General features: G+C 43.8%; 1 protein-coding gene across 4 annotated transcripts in view; it reads right to left on the bottom strand.

Annotated features, from left to right (window-relative positions):
* Positions 1–3,556, bottom strand: part of LOC115535662 (hippocalcin-like protein 1) — a 37,672-nt gene extending 34,116 nt beyond the window's left edge. For 2 of the 4 annotated variants that reach the window (XM_030347061.1, XM_030347062.1), the window contains exons 1-2: positions 3,096–3,556; positions 2,915–2,984 (exon numbers count right to left, since the gene is read on the bottom strand). The gene's annotated coding sequence lies outside the window, so the exon portion shown is untranslated. The remainder of the gene's footprint in view (positions 1–2,914; positions 2,985–3,095) is intronic. The other 2 variants (XM_030347060.1, XM_030347059.1) reach the window with 2 other exon arrangements.
* Positions 3,557–18,562: the final 15,006 nt, after the last annotated feature.

Below are 18,562 nucleotides of genomic sequence, written 5' to 3'. Positions count from 1 at the left end.
GTGTGTGTGTGTGTGTGTGTGTGTGTGTGTGTGTGTGTGTGTGTGTGTGTGTGTGTGTGTGTGTGTGTGTGTGTGTGTGTGTGTTGGATGGGGAGGTATGTGGGGAATCAAGCCAATCTAAGCCCACCCAAGGTCCAACGAAGGGTGTCAAGGTCCTACTTGAGATGCCAAGACATAAAATATAGTGTGTATATCTTTATGTGTATGTGTGTATGTGTGTGTGTTTGTGTCTGTGTCTGTACGTGTGTAAATGTGTATGTGTACGTGTGTGTGTGTGTGTGTGTGTGTGTGTGTGTGTGTGTGTGTGTGTGTGTGTGTGTGTGTGTGTGTGTGTGTGTGTGTGTGTGTGTGTGTGTGTGCGTCTCTGTCTGTGTACATGTATATAGATATGTGCGAGTGTGTATGTGTATTATGTATTCGTCTGTGTGTTTGCGTGTGCGTGTGTAATACATGCATTCCATAATCCTTTGACTTACAGCTGACCTGCCTATACGTAATGGAACCTTAATTCACAGTGACTTTCAAGCCATTTTACATGGCTGATGTCCTTCTCTGGGACGAGTGCGGGCCAAGGGGTCACCGCATCAAGCGTTTCTCCCGGACGGTGTCCTTTATGAGCTCTACTGTACACGGCCGCATCACACAGAGGCCAGGGAAGTGGCACAGAGGCCAGGGAAGTGGCCTAGTGTACAACACTCAAGGAGTGCACAATGGTTGGGATTAGTACTGAATAGAGTAAGTGTTGATCACGGCCGCCCCCCTATAAGGGCTCTCTCCTTTAAGAGCTCTAGTCTAATATTTATTTCATCATCTCTGTCTCTCCCTCATGCTCTTTATTTTGCGCTCTCTCTCTCTCTCTCTCTCTCTCTCTCTCTCTCTCTCTCTCTCTCTCTCTCTCTCTCTCTCTCTCTCTCTCTCTCTCTCTCTCTCTCTCTCTCTCTATCTCTCTCTATCTCTCTCTCTTGCGTGCTCTCTCACTCCCTCAAATGCTCTCTCTCTCTCTCTCTCTCTCTCTCTCTCTCTCTCTCTCTCTCTCTCTCTCTCTCTCTCTCTTTCTCTCCCTCTCTCTCTCTCCTTCTCTCTCACCCTCTCTCTCCCTCTTTATGTCTCTCTTGCATTCTCTCTCTCACTCTTTTTCAAATTATCTCTATCTTTCTCTCTCCCTCTCTCTTTCTTCTCTCTCTCTCCAGCATGCTCTCTATCGCCCTCTCTCACTCTCTCGGCTCCATTCAGCCCCCATTCAATAAATGATATTAATTATTAATTGAATATGCAGTGTACAGTATTCAAGAGTTAGAATGTGTGTGTGAGTGCTTATGTGTGTGTTTGTGAGCGCATGCCTGTGCGTGTGCGTCTGTGTGTGCGTATGCGTGTGTGTGTGTGTGTGTGTGTGTGTGTGTGTGTGTGTGTGTGTGTGTGTGTGTGTGTGTGTGTGTGTGTGTGTGTGTGTGTGTGGAAGCTGTTTGTAAGTGTGACAGGGACTGATGTCGCTGCTCCACCACACATTTAGCTCCTTATGTAACAACGAGACCAGCATTAGCACGCGCCGGCTAAACACAAAGACTAAGCAATAAACAACAATTGCAGCAAGATGCTGGTGGCTATATTAAGAACATGGGCCAGATGGAAATCAAGTTGTGCTGGTTACCTTGAATAATGTTCATTTACTACTAATCAATGTCAATTAGTTCTTGTATGTGTGGGCGTGGGCGTGTGCGTGCGTGCTTGTGTGTGTGTGTGTGTGTGTGTGTGTGTGTGTGTGTGTGTGTGTGTGTGTGTGTGTGTGTGTGTGTGTGTGTGTGTGTGTGTGTGTGTGTGCTTAAGATTCATGTTATTGACTCGTTTGTCTCTTATGCAGTTAAACTGCACTTTATAAAACTTTGATTCGATGGGTACTGATAGCTAAGGCATTTTACAAATGCTGTCATTTTAGGTATTATTATATCCTTTACATAGGCATACTAGTGTATAATATAGATAGTAGGCCTTTAACAACATACGTCTATAGTCATAAGACTAGTATTGTGCTATAGTACCTCATTAGAAATTCCCACAACTGCAGGGGCATTCTATTAAATTCCATCTACACCAATAATGATGAGACATGTTGTCTCTGAGACAATTCTGAAGATATAATTCTGAAACTACACCGATACAGTGAATCCGCCAATGCCCCTGACGGGCACCCCGAGGTTAGAGTGAGCGATACAGTCTGCATCCGTGAAACGTGACGCCGTGTGACGCCAAGAAACAGCATCATCGTTCCTCTTCAACTGATAGTTCCAATAGCAATAGTGACCGCCTCACAGTTTTCAACGATATAGTGCCTCCCTCCTGTTACTCTACCGTGCTAATTAATGCACTGCCACTAATTAGATGATATGGCAGAGCAGAATAGAATCGTGTGGCAAACACCCAAGAAACACAAGCAATGCTGCAATAGGTAAGCTTGAGTTATTACAGAGTACGTATGTAGGATTTAACATACTGTAGCCCACTTTGTCCTGCAGTTGAGAGCAGCTCTAGTCCATCTTTATCTACACATTACCTCTAGAGTTGGGACCAGGAACCATCCCGTTCGCATCCTCGCCTCGTGTTCCGCATCGCGTGCCCCAAGACACACTTCATTCATAAATTCGATGGCCTAAAAAGCCATACGACGTTGCCTTATTTATTTAACATTGCATGTTTTAAACATAAATAGCCTAAGTATGGAAGGAATCGGGACATGCAACCACTGATGTGTTCTTATTTTAACAAAACAATAGCGATTCAGTTGGACCCAAAGCCTGACTTAAAGAAGACACAGCCGATCTACATCGTAGAATCGACATAGGGTTCAAGGTTATCATCGCGATAACAATAATGCGTTATCTTATTAAAATCGTTGTGCATGCATGCAAACGCTGTTTACCTTTGCCGCCGAGGAAACCGCACGGATTTCCTGATCAACAATGGCACGCGCCGTGGCCCGCGCTGAGCCGCTGTCAGACGCCACATTAACTATTAACCACAACGCCTCTAAATATTTCAGCCCTTCTAGAGGAAAAAAGTGTTGATTGATTTATGTCGTCAGTCATACAATACTTTCTTACCGGTTAAACAGAGGGCTCCGTTTCGAATCACTGGCCGATGTGGAGGAAGATGCAGGAGGATGAAGGAGGAAGGAAGGAGGAAAAGAGCCGAGAAGAGATGCTCTGTGTGCTGTGTTGTCCTGTTCTGTCTCCCTCTGTCCTCGGTAGCCTGTGGGGAAAACTCCGCTATGCTGCAACGGAAAACCTGTACCACTGGGCTGGGACTACTGCTGCTTTGCTACTGCTGCCGAGCACAGACAATACATGTTAACCACCGTGCATCCACATCAACGCCCCGCGTGCGAGTAAGGTCGGTGAAGGCAGCAGTAGCGGACTGAAGGCGGCAGTACAAATACGTTCCTCTCTCTCGCGCGCAGCACACACTCTCCCCGCTCCGTCTCCGTGGCGCGTGCTGTAGTGGATTTAAGGAGGGGGGGGATGGTGTCGTTGGGATTACGTGGTAGGGGTTTAATTAGATAGCGATTCGCCTAGCCCTATTGGCATCGTCGCTTCTGCCCAACCTCCTACTCCGTGTCTATCGGACTATCTGTCTGTCTGTCTGTCTGTCTGTCTGTCTGTCTGTCTGTCTGTCTGTCTGTCAAATACGGGAATATATATATTATACTTTTTTAATACATCAAATAGATTACCTGAAGTGACACCTTTATATCAATTGAGTGGATGGGGCTTGCTACTGTAATATTGCTTCTGAATTCTGACAAACTATTCAAGACAATTATCACGCAGCTGGTGGAAAAGTCTGTTGATTGGACAGAACTCTGTGGAGGCGTTAAAGACTGACAGCCCTGACATGCACAGACAAGCAAACACACACACACGCACGCACTCACGCACGCACGCACGCACGCACACACACACACACACACACACACACACACACACACACACACACACACACACACACACACACACACAATTACCCCCCCCCCCCCCCCCAACACACACACACACACACACACACACACACACACACACACACACACACACACACACACACACACACACACACACACGCACACACACACACACACACACACACACACACACACACACACACACATAGGCACACACACGTAAGAGTGAGTTTTAAACACACACTCATGCACGAACGTAAAAAATATACACAACCAAACATGTACTTACTTTACTGGTACTGTCATTGTGTGAGACAATGACAGAGCTCGCACTGCACCGCTGCTGTGCGAGAGCTGAAGCAGGATGCAGTTCACTTACCAGCCAATAGGGACCAGTAAAGAGAAGGGATTTCTGATTCTTACACGTACCTTTACGTTTTGAAATGGAACATTTCGTGAAGGCTTTCCTACATGGCTTTCTTTTGCCCCTGATAGCAAATTAAAGAAACGACAATGACCATTCCACATTTGAGAAGCTCCAGCAAAGTGTATTTTCATACTGAATAAGCACAAATAGGAACAAGAGGACAAGACAAGCACTTGAAAACGTACATCAACATAAAAGGGACAGAAGGTTTTTCCAGCAGTTCTCTTATGAAGAATGGCTGTTAGTTGCTTGCACTAGCTGGCTGGGATATATTTCCTACTTGTAAGCTATTCTCCAAGCAGAGGGTTAACAAACAAAGCACAAAGAATCCACCTAAAATCAGATTCCCATTAAAACATTTGGCAATGCTACACTGATTGATCACTAAAGGCCACAACAAGACTGTGCACAAGGCCAAAGCCAGGATAATTTTGCGTGGGTTCATAAAAGATTTAAGAACTTTGATTTCATGTTATGAAATGTACTCCACAATAGTGAATTGCGTAATAATTGTTGGATAAATGGATGAAATGTGTACCTTATGTTGTATGTGCCGCTCGACTCGATATTTGCCCCATGCACACATTTTTCCAATACAGTATATTGGAAAAATGTGTGCATGGGGCATTACACAATATTTGTGTACATCTGGATTTTACTATTGAGTGCCTAACCAGCAGACCCCACCCCCACGTCACTATAGACGCAGATCCTAATTCATTCTAACATTCACTGTCAGAGTGGGAGGAATAGGCCATTGGGGAAAGACATCAGTTGTAATTGATAACCACACACACTAAACACTAGAGTGCTGTTTAATGTTCCTATTACCTCCAGGAGGGTCAACAATGACTCACAGGCCTAGAAACACTGACCGTCCAAGCAGTCAAAAGACTGCGTAGACTTGTCTAAACAGGAAGCACAATCCAAACGCTCTGACCTCTCAGAAAAGGAAATAACCCTACGGCATGCACTTCATGCAACTAAATATAACAAATACATTTTTAAACACAAAAAATATACTAGTCCTAAGAAATGGCTTTACTAGCAACCACATTCATAACCATCTCGTTTGTAGAGTTGGGTCTTTTTTCAGCTTGAACTTTTTTTAATCTGTGTGGTGACCCAGCAATGTTGCCGGAGGTTCCCTGCTCATGAGGCAGAGATGCTGGATAAGTCTGGTGTTGGAGTTCATCCTCCAGCGCCCTGGGCTGATTGGCTACAGTTCCAGCTAGTGTGGACGATTGTTGCAAGCTAGCTTATAGTTGCAGGCCTGTAGAAGCAGTGTAGGCGTTTCAAGGCCTGATTAGGTCTCTTGTGTGTGTGTTTGTGTGTGTGTGTGTATGTGTGTGTGAGTATGCGTACATGTGGTTTGTGTGTATATGTGTGTATATGTATAATTTTGTTTGCGTGTAAATGTATGTGTGTGTGTTTGTGTGTATGTGTGTGTGTGTGCTAGTGTATAAGATTGTTTGTTTGTATAAATTGGATTGTATGTGTTTGTGTGTATGTGTGTGTGTGCGCGTGTGTGTGTGTGTGCGCATAGTGTGTGTGTGTGTGTAGCGAAAGAATGTACCCTCATTCATGACCTTTTAAACTTAATGGAATTGATGGTGTTGCTTCATATTAACAAACCCCATCTTTCACAGAACAGACTCCATCACACACATAAACAAACACTGGCATTGGCTGTGCATTTCTGTTTATGTCTTTTTTGACCTTTGTCCATGTGATTGTTTATTTTTATATTTTGGTGGGGGGGAGGTTCTATATCTTCCATGCTTTTACGTTTATCACGTTCCCTCTCTTCTTGCCGTTGCCAAGAGAGACAGAGATGAATGTCTGACTCGGTGCTTATTTCATTAGCTGATATTAAGTCCCTCGTGCCCCAACTCCCTCTCCTAGTCTCTCTGTATGTCTCTCTGACTGTGTCTAACTCTCCCTCTGTCCTGTCAGAGAGGACACTGATGTGATTGAATTACCTCTTTCACCCTCTCCCTCTCTTCCTCTCTCCCTCTCTCCCTCTCTCCCTCCCCCTCTCTCCCTCTCTCCCTCCCTCTCCCTCTCTCCCTCGCTCTCGCTCTCTCTCTCTCTCTCTCTCTCTCTCTCTCTCTCTCTCTCTCTCTCTCTCTCTCTCTCTCTCTCTCTCTCTCTCTCGCCCTCTCTCCCTCTATCTCCCTCTCTCCCTCTCTCTCCCTCTCTGTGTTTGTGTTTGTTGGCACTTTCTCCATTGCGAGGTAGTGTTCACTGCTGCTGTTGCACTTTCCCTGCTCTTGCGTAACTCTGAGGCCGTTGTCTTTTCTTTTTTTTCCCTCTCCTCTCTCCTCATCCGCTTGTCACTGTGGGAAACAGCGGCCCAGAAAAGCGACCTTCATTTTTCAGTAGTCTCCGATGCCCTTCTCTCCAGAGGGTCTCTGACGTCAGACCCAAAGGCCTATTACCCCTCTCCTCCAGTAGGATGATGGAGAACGGATCCGTAATGGCGGACTGCCCTCTTTAATTAGACAAGCATACAGTTATTGTCTACATGCTATGCGTCAGGTCAGGCGTATTTAGACAGTATTTAACCACAATCTCTCTGGACTCATCAGGCCTACATTTAAAGTTGATGTGGCCAAACAAACATCATCATTAAGATCCAAGATAAATAAGGGAAAAGCCCTAAAGGATCAAATCAAAGAAGTGAATGAACCCTGAGTTGGGACTAAACATGAGCTAGCTAGCCTATTCATTTTTTACTAACTTTGCAACCTACATGGAAAATGGAAATAATGAAAAGATTAATAATAATTGATTGCATTTATATATAGCTTTCAAGTAACCCAAATCACTTTACATGGTGAGTTTGTGTGTGTGTGTGCCCTTCGAACCTCTACAAATAGAGCTAGCCCAACGAACAAAGAAGGGATCAGACAAATCTTTCTGAGACACTTATGGAAATGTGCAGATTACGTTCAGCAAGATCTAAATGATAATGGATATTTGACACAAACTAACTGAAGCTTGTCCAATTAAAATGCAGGTGGTTCTGCAAATTTCTGCTTCACATGCAGAGTAAAGTCAACGCTATGCAAATAACTTTTTTCCCACTCCTCTCTCCACGTCACAAGGTTGGCTGGCATGCCAGCTAGCTTAACATTCTCTGAATACAAAAACCGGGACTTTGCCTCAGAGCACAGCAGTTCAAATATCCAAGAAGTGCATTTATTGCTTTTTTCACCTCCCAAAAACACTGTATAGAAAGAGCAGTATAAAGAAACCCTTGATGTTCACTGACATGAAATGCAATCTGCTTGATATTGTCTCCTCCAGAAGAGCTAGCTGAGCTAACTTTGTTATATCAGTCCAACCTTCTCTACACCTCAATTATAGACTTCAACCCTACAGATGGCCCTCGTACATCATCTTGTACAGTTATTGCCTTTGTAGGTTAGGTAGGAAATACTACTATTCCTCCTGGTGTTTCCATGTCCAGGAGGGTAAAATGAGTCAGAGTTCTCTGGTATAAGTGAATAGTCTAGAACACAGTAGACTCACAAATCAGATTTAGGATTATTATCTAAAGTCTTATAGCTGACAAGTTCAAATCTGGGTGAAAGGGGAATTTCACTTTATTTCACTTCTGTAACTCGTAAAGGCGCAAACTTGGCCAGCAGTACTAAACTGGTTAAGAGTATCTGTAAAGGTATCAAATCAACTGCATGTAGACTGGCCACTGTAGAAATAGGGTTATTTGTTAATATGCTTTTTCTTGGGCACAATATCTCTGTTACTGTACCAGGATAGGGCACACCTCCTCCCCTTGCTGGTTTTGGTCTCCGGCCACCCCTCACCGGAAGTTCTGCTGTAATTGAACTCGGCTTAACCACAAAGTGACTCTTGGCCTGTTTGTCCCATCAGCCTATAATTAGTTCTGCAGGAGGAGGGGGTAAAGTTCAGTGCTTTAACCTAAAGCTATGTTTAAAGCTGCCTAGATGTTCTCCCGTGCTGGCTGAGCAGCTTATCATAGCATTTACCTCTAGGCTCCATGACAGCGGGGAAAAAAAAGAATGAATGGAGGGTGCCAGGTGTAACTGGATACTCAGGCTTTTCAAGGAGTATAATAGTGACAGTATTGGCCCTCCGAGATCACCTGGATCCAACTGGTTTTGCATTAGCACCGAAAGCGCTACAGTTCAATGGAGGAATATCTGTTGGGAAATATGTTTTTGCATTCCCTATTTATTTTTGATCAGTACTTAGAGGTACTCTAGGTCAGATTAAAGCTACAATTTTAATATAAAATGAGTCCATTGTTGGAATATTGCTGCATGGGACAATATGGATTTTTAATAAACCTTAATAAAACTAGTAAAAAAAATAACATTAGTAATGCAGACATCATTTTTTTAATATTTATGGAAGAAGTGCAGTGAATCTACCTATTTCTAATGCTACTAGCAGCCTGATTGATAATAACAACCAGAGCCTAATTTCCCACGATAATGACAAGGTGTTGAGCTGTAGAATCTTACTCAGTTAAGGCAAGAGAAAAGGTTAGAGAAAAGAGTTCTGATTCTTTTCCATGGCCTAACTGGCGGACATTGGATTCCATCCAAGAACGTTTTGATTGAGTTTTTGGAGCCTCCTAAATGTGAGTCCGGTTATCACCAATCAAACAGGGAATGACCAGTAACATCTTGCGCTGCCAATAAACATTTCGAGATACATCAAACGAGACCTCTGAAACCCTCTTTGCTTATCATATGATTATGTTGCCTGTCATAGGATTCATATGATTTTTTGTAGTGCAGAAAATATGTAGTTTGTGGTACATTTAAAAGTGTTAGTCATATAAAAATGCCTGTAATTGTTGTCAGTATCCAAGATGATTGCCTTCACTTTAATTTCTGGCTGTTATCCAAGTGGCCAGGCTTCTGTTGCACCTCCAACTAGCGAGAAACTCCTCCAACTCAGTTGGCTGTTGCCAGAAGCCAATCTGAGAGGGTTGGTTCTAATGTCTCCCAATCAGTAAAGCTCCACACTTTGTTGAGCTTATGTTGAAGTAGTATCCTCCACCCCCCACCAAGTGGTAACCTCCTGTGGCCTGCTTGGGAGAGGATGTTCTCACCTACTGGGAGATCATGAGGGTGAGAGGGTGGGATGACCGGTTGGGGTGGTGGGGGGGGGGGGGTGACTGTCGTGATTGACTGGCCCCTTGAGGCCTTGAAGGTATCACATTTTGAGATTGTCGGGATTTAAAAAGCAAGTTAAAAAGTAAATAGTGTCGGGAGTGAGCTGTCATGCCAGTCGATCTGTGTGAGACCTACAGACTGGAGCCTGGATGGGCCAGAAAGAAGGTTTTTATTTTTGATAGTGTTTCATTATAGATCTTATTTGTCATTAATCTTTCCCTTGAAGATGATCAAAATCATCTCCCTTTTATGGAAAGTCAAAAATATGCAATTTCAGCATTCATTGTACACACTCATCAAATTTTACATTCAGATCTAGACGTCATATTAGATACAGCCCAAATATTGGTGGATTTACTGATTCTGTGAAACACGGCCCAAATGTTAGCTGGAACGATCAGATTCCATTTGCAGTAAACACAACCACAAAGATTGCACAAAGCCAATGAACGCTCAGATCTGGGTCACTTCAGTCTGTCAACGTGAACACGTCCATAATAAGATCAATCCATCTTTCGGTCGGAGTCAATCAATGACCACAAATTATTCTCCGTCTGTGACCCCTTCCCCGGTTGGACCAGGAATCCATCTGTTAAAGGCCATCGACCACCCGTCTCTGGCCTCCCAGTCTGCCTACTCTGGCCGTCTGCTCCACTAATAGAGTTTCTAAGGGGGAGCAGGAACCTTACAAGCACTGTGGAAGCCTGTATCTCTTTTTTGAATGGAAGAGACTGTAGGATAACCAGGGGAATGGCCAGTGTTGGATACTATATAAACGGTGCAAGGTGACACACACACACACACACACACACACACACACACACACACACGCACACACGCACACACGCACGCACGCACACACACACACACACACACACACACACACACACACACACACACACACACACACACACACACACACACACACACACAGACGCACACACACAAACAAAGTGTTCAATGGTATATCATGTATTAGCTCTTTGTCACATTACAAGCACTATAATTCACAGCTGTCACAATGTTGTATCCCAGAGGCAAGCCAAACAGTTGAATACCCCATCGAATCAATAGGACCAGCGCAGGTGATCAATAAGGAGCATCCCCACCAGCCATTGTTCCTTCAGAATAGCCTTGGAGGATTGGGTTGTCTGGAATCCTCCCCCCCTGACCCTAACGCTATAAAGGGACACGGATCCCCGGGTCGATGTCCCACACCGCGGGGGGGGGACGAGCCTAACCAGCAGACAGAGGAGACAGAGGCGGTCCTTCTAATGAAACATCTGTGCATTTGTGTGCTCATGCCGCTGGGATCTTTTGGGAAACCCCTAAAGTCACTTAAAGGCCTCCTCCTGGACACATTTACAGATCAACACCAAAGCTGAGGTGAAGCTTCAACGTAACAACATTCTTTTGCTTAAAAGCTTAAACAAACACACAAAACATGTCAAAAACCGCGAACAATCATCACCATTCGCACATTTCTACAGAGGAGTATTTATTGGTATTTAAGATATGGCAAGTTAATATGACAAGTGGCCTTATTTAAGCCCGCATTTTTTTTAATTCTAAAGCCAAAAAACTGTTGTTCTGCTTCTATCATGTTTGTTCAAACTTAAAAGCCTTACAGCATAAGCCTATGTTGTAATTAATTTATCACTGGAATAATCTTTTTAAATTGCCTGGATCTCATCCTCCTTCATGGAAGTTTAAGAAATAGTCGTCTCGATGTTGGTCATTTGTATCCAGTGAAGAATGTTTAATTTGTTTAGTTTTTTCATATTGGGTTCGTACTTGAATTATATTGTTTTATACTTTATTTTGATGCATTCATAAATATCTTGAAGTAAGCAGAAGGCAACCATCTTGGCTCTTTAGGAATTATGAATTTGGCTTTTCTGTGTTTAAACTTGCACGAGTTCAACATGGTTGGAATAATACAATTGTATTTGATTAGCATTACTGAAGAAACTGTTTATTCTTTGCATAAACTGGTGTATCTGATCCATTCATTTGTGGTACCTTTGTTGAAACTTTTCTCAGAGAGATGGTGTAGGAACCAGGGCACAACTCCTCCCCTTAACCCCTGAATGATGTCTGTAACCCCTTGTAGGGGGTTACAGACATCATTCAATATTGAAAAAGACCTCTATTACAGTCTGAAAGGACTTCAATTTGTTCGTTTGGCTTTTTTTTTTTTATTAACATTACTTGATTGGCAGATGTGAGATTTGCAGAATGTTGTGAGATGCAAGATGAGGGATTTTCAGCTGTAAAGTTACAATTTTTTTTAAATCTTGTGGTGTCATCGGCATCATCATCATCATATTGTGTTTATTATTTCGTGTTATCGCTTGGTTTAATTATTGAATAAATATATGCTTTAAAAGGTATAAATACTAATGAATAATATGAACAATCAATACATTTAATAATGTAAATTTTTGGTGATGATATCCTCCTTATCACAGGATCTCAACAAAACCCAGATCAGTATTTCCAGAACTAAAGCGGTAGCCAAATAGCAGGAAGTGGGAAGGCTCAAACCGTTATCCTTTTAGTTTTAATGGCACGTCTCGTGGTTTGGAATAATTTGTTCTGCCAATTTCATTATTTTGTTACTGCAGCTGTTACTGTAATGCATGTCATTTGTAAAGGGAAAATACCATCACTTTAATCTAACATTGACCCCATTGCAATCCGCAATATCAAGTCAAATAAGATCAGAGATCCCATTATTGGCCTCTAATGTATACCCTTGCAGAACATATAAGATCAGAGAGATAGACTTCCCTTCCGTCGCCACGTTATAACAATATCAAAACCTCCCATATGATGACTCTTCTCATGCCTCCTGCGATGGGTTTATTGCCCCGCTCCACAGGGTACCGTCAGCCGCCATGCACACCGACGCCCCCAGCACCGTGAGCAGGGCGGTGGAGGTGGAAGAGAATTCAAAACGTATGATAAAAAAGTCAAAGTTATCCATGCGGACTGAGGCTATAGCATCCGCAGGGGCAGAGGGGTGTTGTAATATTGATGAGCGGAGACGGGAGAGACCCAGCATGACTCATCCATCCACTAGTTCAGAAGGGAGGAGAAGGAAAGTGCAATAAAAACCAAGGGGTCTTAGTTTTTCCTTTTTTTCTTCTTCTTCCATTCTTTATATAAGGCTCAACTTGTTTTGTTTTTCTGGAGTTTTTGGCACACTCTTCCACTTCTGGGTCAAACCCACTGCAAATTAAAGTGTTGCCATATTCAGCACCACACCCGATTTGGATGGACAATTATTCATTTTAATAGTCAAATATGTATTCAACCAATTGTAATCTACAATTTTGGCATGCAAAATCTTCAACTAAATATTTTCACATTTTCTTCAAAGCACTTAAAAAGTCACACTTAGTTCCAAGTCTCGGTCTGAACCCAGAATGCCTGATGTTCAACTTAGGGAGATCAAGGACTACTATATTTCTATTTATCTATACCCGCTCATTCTGAGCTTTACATATCCAGATACATATCAGTTCAATTACTTTCGCTTTTCAAATGAGTTGTTTTAGGGGTTTGGCCTTCCTTGAACTAGCTAGACCCTCTGATCTAGAGGGAGCTTGGTCACCCCAAACAATGTGGATTCCCCATCTTATGAGCATCCCAAAGCCCAACCATTTTGACCCCTTCCCTCCAAATCACTCCAGCCAATTGGAATTGAAGGACAACAAATGAACAGTGACAGCTTTTAGTGCGTTGACCGTAAGGGCTTTCATTCCACAAGCTCTGACGCCACCACTTTATAGTTTTAGACACAACCACATCAGTCCAAAGATGACGCACGCAGACACACACACGGACACACGCAAGCATGCACACACACACCAAGCACGCATACATGTACGCACGCACGCACACACACACACACACATATACAAAAACACACTATCTAGCAGTTGTCCAAGTAAGCTGTTGGTGCCTTAAAAACACATATTCCTAAAAGTCCCTCTATAACAGACTTAATGACAGTGTGTGCATGTTTGAGTGTGCTTATTGCAGTGCGATGAGCCGTTCACAGCAGGGGGTGGAGCAAAGCTAATGAATGCTATTGTAGGCTTAGGCTTGAACTGTCGGGGACTCCCTCCTACCCATCTTTACTTTCTATTGCATGGTGACCGACCCCTCTGAACCCATCATATTCATGTATATTTCTTGTCCTTTATGTGTCTGGTGTAAAGGAAAATGCATGCAAATGTAAACCCATGTCGTGAGTGCACATTTTAAACTTGCATTGTCCAGTTTATAAAGTTTGTGTGTGTGTGTGTATTTGAGCTTGGTTGTGTTTGTGTGTGTGCATGCGTCTGCATGTGTGTGTGTGTGTGTGTGTGTGTGTGTGTGTGTGTGTGTGTGTGTGTGTGTGTGTGTGTGTGTGTGTGTGTGTGTGTGTGTATGTGCCTCTGCATGCATGTGTGTGGGCAGCCAGGTGCCCAGGTACCATCAATAATAGATAGGTGGTAATGCACACTTTGCCTGAGAGCCTGAGAGTGGCACTACTAAAGATGAAAAGTCCTTGCCGAGCTTTGCCGCTGGTGATATCAATTAATTACTGGGCCATTCTTATACACTCCATTTACTCCACGGCACAGCTCTCAAACCTCCTGATGAGCATCCCCTAACGTACGGCCCGAGCATTGTTCACCTCCTAATGTGATTCATTGCTCTAGAGCGATGTACACAGCACGATGAGGGGGATGTGTCACCACCTGGGACCCTGCGGTACACTGGGCCTTTAGAACAATGAGTTACAGTTTAGATTACTTTGTTGTGAACCACGTGTGGGGTCCCGAGGGGAATGAAGAGAGAAATGTTTCCCTGAAGTCTCTCCATCAGCCTCCTCCGCTTCTGTTAACTTTCTTACTCTTTTTATGATTCAGTTGGTCTTCATTTGTCTGAATACCACCTGATGCTCACAACCCCCCCACTGACCTCAAGCCTTTATCCTAATGGTCCCCCCCACACACACACACACACACACACCGACCCTTGCCTCACCTGGTAACCGCACACCTCAATCATTGGGATTGAATCTAACTCTGTTCACATTCTTTGCAGATATGAACTCAACAACCAAAACACACACACAGACCCACGCACACACACACACACAAACACACACACACACACACACACACACACACACACACACACACACACACACACACACACACACACACACACACACACACACACACACACACACACACACTCTCTCTCTCTCTCTCTCTCTGTCACTGTGCTGGTGATGGTGAGAGGACCATGCTGCTCTGGGACTCCACTTCCTCTCTTTCTAGCCGTCATCTGTCTGACATCTTTCAATTAGCCAAGCTGGCCTCACACACCCCTCTGCCATCTCCATCTTATCGCTTTCACAACTCTGCCTCGCCCCCACCCACCCGCACCCACCCCACCTTCTTCAACTGCCTCTCTCTCTCTGGTGGTGTCTGCCGTTGCTCGCCTCACCCTCCAGATAAAAAAAAGGGAAATGCCGTTGACAACATATCTCAATTCCATGCAGCCTTTTGATACACCAAAACGAAAGCACCCCACACACCCACACACACACACACACACACACACACACACACACACACACACACACACACACACACACCACCACCACCCATCCGCTGGGGCGTCAATTATGTATGCCTTCAGTTAACACACAGACATACACACTGACTGGCAGCCAATCATCTGGCTTTATAGCGCAGCGTCGAGCCATGCTCGCCGAGTCACTGATCTGATGTGTGTTGATTGGCTGGTAATTATGTGCTTTGTTATAACATGTTATGATGGACGGCTTGAAGTCACCGACGCACAAACGCTTACACACTGGTGAGCATTGGTAACACACAGGTGCATACCGACAACGCACACCCACGAACACAAACAAACACATTGTGCTTTGAGAAATACTTGTGAAGCACACACACATACACACAACACACACACACACACACACACAGACACACACACACACACACACACACACACACACACACACACACACACACACACACACACACACACACACACACACATGCACACACACATTCACATGTATACACACACAGACCCACACACACACACACACACACACACACGCCCGCATATATACTCAGTAAATAAAATGTAATTCATATAGAGTGGTTGAGTTAAAAACAACATATGACCATTTGCACAGATCCACTGGGGGCAACCTCTGAAAAGCATGAAGTCGTCATTCCCTCCCTTCCCCCCATTATAAATTAGTTCTAAATGAATGTTGAAGGAACATGAAATTATATATTTAATAGAAGCGGACTCAACTCAAGGTTTTGTTAATATGTATGTATCCTGCTCAGGGGTCTAAACCGTTGCATTTATGATTGGTGCGTTTATTTATTTATTTTATTTTATTGGTTTAGTTCAGGGACATTGCACACTAATCAACGTGAGCCAGAGTTAGCCTGAGAGGCTAGCTTTCGTCTGTTGTCCCCTGCCAGATATTCAAAAGGCAACCTAAAATTACAGAAATAAAATGCATATAAACAAAGATTAAAAAACAACATAGTAGTAAGAATGAATTGACAGACAATGGCAAACCAACAATAAAATAAGCAGACAATAAAACAATAAAACACAGTGTACATTAAACATTAAAGGAAAGTGCACAAAACAGTAGATTAGAGCTGGACAAATGCACCTACAATACGCGTTAAACCTCAAGGCCTATACCATGAATGGTGCTGCACTGTGGATGCAGCACCATTCACTTCAGGTATTTTGGCTCTAAGGGACTAATGCAGAGAATAATCTTTGACATTAGTCCAGCATTGAGCAAAACATTGCAGCCGCAATTCACAAAACGAAGCGTGGTTGACTCGGTCGTTGTATGAATGTGTGAATGAATCGTTGTAAGTCACTTCAGATTAAAGCGTCAGCAAAATGTAAATGTTGGGTTGTTCCTATGCCTACAGATGATGAATGCCTTTGTTGCGGAGACCTGTTGCCGCCCCGATATTGGCGTCCCCCATATCCTCGGACATCCTCTGACACTGTGTTACCGCGTCAGAGGATTCTCTGCGCTGGTCAACAGGGATGTGCTGGAGACGTTCTTTCAAGTGCCCGAAATAACCCTGGAGGAGACGGCCAAGACCACAGGGACCCAATGGGCAACCATCCATAGAGTATAGCTAATAACATGTTCACATGCATGTCGTCTCTTTACCGACCAACGCCTTGGTAATTACCGTTGCATCATTTAGCTTTGCTTCATACTCTGACACAAATCGACCTGACCCTTCCCTTCCCCCCAGGCGGTCCAGATAAGTGGCCTTTCGTGTGGTGCTGGAGTGGGTCGCTCAAAGGAGGGCGCCCTGGTCGTGACCACTGAAGAGGGTTGCCTAGCGCTGTCGTGGCGGCCATCAGATGAAAGTACCCCTCCCCCACCGGCACTTACATGGGGTTCAAGGAGGCGGAGGCAGTGGTCCATGTTATCTGATATAATTATGTTTAACTGTTCTTTTGAATGTCCTACTCAGCAGCCTGTCGAACATGCTCCGTTCTTTGTAATAATAGCAGGACATCTGTTGGTCTTCCATTTCAGATCTCTGACTGGAGCCACTGTAAAGGCCAATACCACTTCCCCCACTGAGTTACATGAGCTTCAAGGAGGCAGAAAACGTCTGAACAATTGTTGTTTATATGTCTGCATCCCAACCTGTGCCATATATATATTAATTTGCACCTGTACATTTTCTGATATTGAACAGTAGTATTCCATAATTTACAATGATAGATGATAATGTTTCTACATTATCATTCAGCATTCACAGATTCAGAATGCCTGTCTCTTCCTCTCTCTCTCTCCCTCTCTCTCTCCCTCTCTATCGTCTATCCATTTAAATCTGGGGGTGAGAAGCCAATGGTTCATATGCCCGGCTACCTCTTGTCTTCTTGTGGCTCAATTCTGACTCAAGAGTGCTTTCTTTATTCCTCCATCCCTACACCATTATTCACCCCACCATCTCTACTGATCTACAACACCTCATTCTGTTCACCTCCCCTTCACTCTCTCTCTCTCTCTCTCTCTCTCTCTCTCTCTCTCTCTCTCTCTCTCTCTCTCTCTCTCTCTCTCTCTCTCTCTCTCTCTCTCTCTCTCTCTCTCTCTCTCTCTCTCCCACTCTCACTCTCTACCACTACTTCCTTTGTTCGGCGTCATCTCATTGTTATCACAGCAGAACCAGCCTTTTCTCCATCCCCACTCTCCCTCGTTCGTTTTGCGTTGTCACGTTTGGTGTCACTCACTCTTTAGGGTCAGTGAAGTGGTGTTTTCACTTTCCGTGATCAAAACAAGCTGGCAGATTATTATTATAAAAATAAATTTGTGTATGTGTGCGTACGGTCTGTGTGCATATGTGTGTATATGGTTGTGTGTGTGTGTGTGGTGGGGGGTGTTGCAACGATTATGCTAATCAAAAGTCAGAAGAGAGTCTTTTAATGTGCTTTCTAACAAAGTCCCCCCCCTTCTATCCATAAGTATATTTGTAATTTTGTAAAATAATAATTATTTGTGCACATTTCTTTTTAATACTTACAGGTTGTCAATAATTCAGATATTTTAGGTATTTCTCCAGGTTCTTTAAAGATGTACTCTACAGTATATCAGATACAGCATGTTGCAGAGCATTTGCCAATTCATTGAACACTCTACACACCAGACATTTCAAGTTATTGCTCACATCTCTACCTTCCTTTGCTGTTGCCTGTGGGCTACCAATGTTGGCAAGCCCCGATGGCAGGCTGGCTACGGGCCCTTCTGGAGCCATGTCTGTGGTGCAGCCTCCGAGGAGCATACTTCAACATGGACGATGGGTACACCACCAGAGATACTCTCGTGGTGCAAGTTGAAAACGAAAGTTGTTGCTACATCCACAGATGCCGAAGTACCTTAAACACGTAAACATTTTAAACAACAGA

Source organism: Gadus morhua, chromosome 22 (genome assembly GCF_902167405.1).
Source record: "Gadus morhua chromosome 22, gadMor3.0, whole genome shotgun sequence".
Classification (NCBI taxonomy): Eukaryota; Metazoa; Chordata; class Actinopteri; order Gadiformes; family Gadidae; genus Gadus; species Gadus morhua.
This window is presented reverse-complemented; position numbering and strand designations above follow the sequence as displayed.